Below are 3,575 nucleotides of genomic sequence, written 5' to 3'. Positions count from 1 at the left end.
TGGACAGAACCTCCCTACTCTTGACATTCCTGGAATCCTAAGATTTGTATCTGAGTTAGCAATAGAGCTTAATTAACTAATTAAATCCTAACACAAGAGAAATATATGCACATCCATCATTGCTTTACAGTAAAGATTTTTTTTTTTTAACATTTTACAACTTTCTTCATAATATCCTAAACTCAGAATAACCTAAAAGTCCATAAGCAGGGGATATGTAAATTTGGGAATATAATAAATGCGACATTATATAACCATGAAAATAAATGAACTAAAGTAAATAAAGTAAATAAAACCACTCAAAAGTGGGGATGGGTCACACAAACATTATGTCAAGTAACTGAATTCAGATCCAAATGAGTCCATGCTATATAACTCTCGGAAGATAAAGTACAAAGTGGCCAAAACTATTGCATTGTGTTAGAGTTCAGGATAATGTTTATTTTAGGGAAAGAAATAGGGAGTTGGGATTGGAAGAGGCATGCAAGGGACTTCTTGATAGCTGGAAAAGTCCTGTTCTTGATCTATTTGTGATTACAGATGCATTTGTGAGAAAATCCTTAAGTCGTACTTCTTTCTGTTTGATATACATTACTGTATGCTATGACTCACAATAAAAAAATAAAAAGAACAAAAATTAAGATCTCACAGTGGTGCATGCAAATAAAAATATCTCAAAACATAATTAAACTTTTCTAAGTACTTTGTAAAAATTGCTTAATTTGAATGTTTCTTTGCTCACCAAAAAGAATATATTATAATGTTATAAGAGTAAAATAAAGGGATATAAATTTTTCCTCATATGTTAACTTTATTAATTAATTGTTCTTTCTGATACATTAATTTCTTTTTACTGGTCACTGAGGCAACCAGTCCATTCTGAAGGATATCGGCCCTGGGATTTCTTTGGAAGGAATGATGCTAAAGCTGAAACTCCAGTGCTTTGGCCACCTCATGCGAAGAGTTGACTCATTGGAAAAGACTCTGATGCTGGGAGGGATTGGGGGCAGGAGGAGAAGGGGACGACAGAGGATGAAATGGCTGGATGGCATCACTGACTCGATGGACATGAGTTTGAGTGAACTCCAGGAGCTGGTGATGGACAGGGAGGCCTGGCGTGCTGCGATTCATGCGGTCGCAAAGAGTCAGACATGACTGAGTGACTGAACTGAACTGAACTGAGGCCTTTTTATTTTACACATAAAACCACTAAGTATGGTATTGCCTGTGGACACCTCAGAAATTATACTATAGATATTCATGACTCCAAATAGTTGGTGGGAAGAGAGATGAGAAAAACAATGACTTGGGTCAATGACATGATTATAGAACTAAAGTTTCCAACAGGGTTTCAGATGGTCAACTTGGCTTCTGAAGCAGTTCTAAGGATGCAGTGAGAGAACAATAGAGGAATAATAGAAGGAGTTAACTATCAGGAGCCCCTGCAAGTATCAAGGGAGACCTTGAACTATCTATACAAACATCAAGAACAACATTCTAACCAGCCAACTAGTGACTCAAAGACTTAGGTGTTCCCTTTCCCCAAGCTAATTTGGCTTATCTGAAGCTCTTGCTAGCAAATTTAACCTTGCTGCCCACTTCTTCAGCAGTTATGAGGATCTGGTTGTACTTGGTCAAGCACTGGGACAGGCAAGGTATATCAGTCTTGAGCTGCCCAGTGCAGGTCTCTACCATGAGGTTGGCAATGCGTATACCTTCAGTTTCCCCAGAGTTATAAGATACCATGACACCCCACCTATTGGACTGGTCCGGCTTGCACACCCAAAGAGAACTGGCTATGAGCTGATCTGGTACACTGTGAGCAGGAGGTAGTTGCATGAGTTTTCAACCACAACCTTGGAAATCTGCTTTAGGGTGGTCACTGAGAGATCATTCCCCACCACCTGGATTCCTATCCTAGCAGTGAACTTCTGCCAATTTTCCCAATCATTTGGGTTAAAAAGGTCTTTGATAGACACCACTGGGTAGTTCTTGATGAAGGACTTAAAAGGGTCTGACATTTGGTCAGGTGGGTGTACCTGCTGAGACCACTGGGAGACTTGACATCCAGGTCATATTTCCCTGACCTGAAGAACTGAGAGGTGGTCAAGTCCATGCCAATGACAACCTTATGGGTATACCAGCTGTCCTGACCTCATTCTTCAGCAATTCTAGGGCTTCTTTATTCCCCAGGAGAAAATTTCCCTTCACCCCCACATTGGTGGCATCTTTCCCATATTTCTTTTTGATGATATTCTTCAGGTTGTTGTAGACCTCTGCTCCAATGTGCATGGCTTCCCTGAAGTTTGTTCCACCAAAGAAGAGGATCAGAAACTCCTGCGTGGCCAACTTGTTTCCAGTATGAGACCTACCACTGATCACACTGAAAGCTGGAACTGACAGGATGACTTTCAAATTGTCAGCATGTCAGCAATGTGGAGGTACAGGACACCCCTTCTCAAAATCCTAGCCTTACAGATGGCCAGTGTCCCTCCCCAAATTAAGTTAGCACTCCTCAATAGTATAGGCCAAGAGAATTATCTAAAGGAACTTTATAAAGTGAATAGAACAAATTTGTATTTAGTCCAATAAGTAAAACACAAGTCACAATTTTGAGTACAACAAGTATTTGAAGATTTTATGTTCAAACTTAATTGCTCACATGATAATATTTATTAAAGGTGAATAAAAATCACCTTAATTAAAGATTATATGCATTTATATATAATTTCCAGAGTCAATATTCTAGTTTATCTAAATACAAACTTCTTTATTCTTAATGAGTCTTTCCAATGTTTTGCATATGTTCAAGTTATCATGGGTGAAATTAGTAGTGGCTAAACTAAAAGGGAATTTAAAATTTTCAGCCTACTCCAAGAGGAAAAAGAAAGATGGTGAATTCTGTTTTGTTTCAGAAAAATGAACCATCCCTCTAAGGGAACTAATTTGGAATCAAGGAAAAAGAAACTCACACAACAAAGAGAATCCATTTTAATTATCTATGTGAAAGTAAGAATTATTTGTATAGGAACAGCAAACTCATAGATTGCATAACATACTATGACATAAACTTTATGGTGAACTCTATTTCAGTATCACCCATATCCATATTTATTTTATTTTACACTTTACTTGCCTTTATTTATATTCAACATAATGTCCCTATTATTCTTGCTTGGCTTCTCATTTTACTATAAAATAAAAAGTGTGCTAGACAAAATAAGGTAATATAAAGAAACGGAACTCCAGATTGCTAACTCTATTCAAGAAATCCCACTCATTTTAACCCAAAGTTCTGAATTAAATCATTGATTATATTCTCCCATCTTATACATGAACTACAATGCTAATCAAACAGCATAAATACCACAGATTTTTTTAAAATACCAGATATCTTATAAAATAAACTTCATTGGAAGGTGTATACTATTTTTGAAAGCTTTATTTACTTTGTCAAAAACATACTCCTTGTTTATATGTTTGACATCAACTGGATAATATTGAGATCATTTCTTTAGCTATTGAACATGAGGGAAAAAACCAGTTTCTGAACACTATCAATGATGCAAATATTA

General features: G+C 36.8%; 1 pseudogene; it reads right to left on the bottom strand.

Moving 5' to 3' along the window:
* Positions 1–1,557: 1,557 nt before the first annotated feature.
* On the bottom strand, positions 1,558–3,103 carry LOC109570873 (alpha-enolase pseudogene; annotated as a pseudogene).
* Positions 3,104–3,575: the final 472 nt, after the last annotated feature.

Source organism: Bos indicus, chromosome 17 (genome assembly GCF_029378745.1).
Source record: "Bos indicus isolate NIAB-ARS_2022 breed Sahiwal x Tharparkar chromosome 17, NIAB-ARS_B.indTharparkar_mat_pri_1.0, whole genome shotgun sequence".
Taxonomy (NCBI): domain Eukaryota; kingdom Metazoa; phylum Chordata; class Mammalia; order Artiodactyla; family Bovidae; genus Bos; species Bos indicus.
Note: the sequence above shows the minus strand (reverse complement) of the source record. Positions and strands in the feature narration are given on the sequence as shown.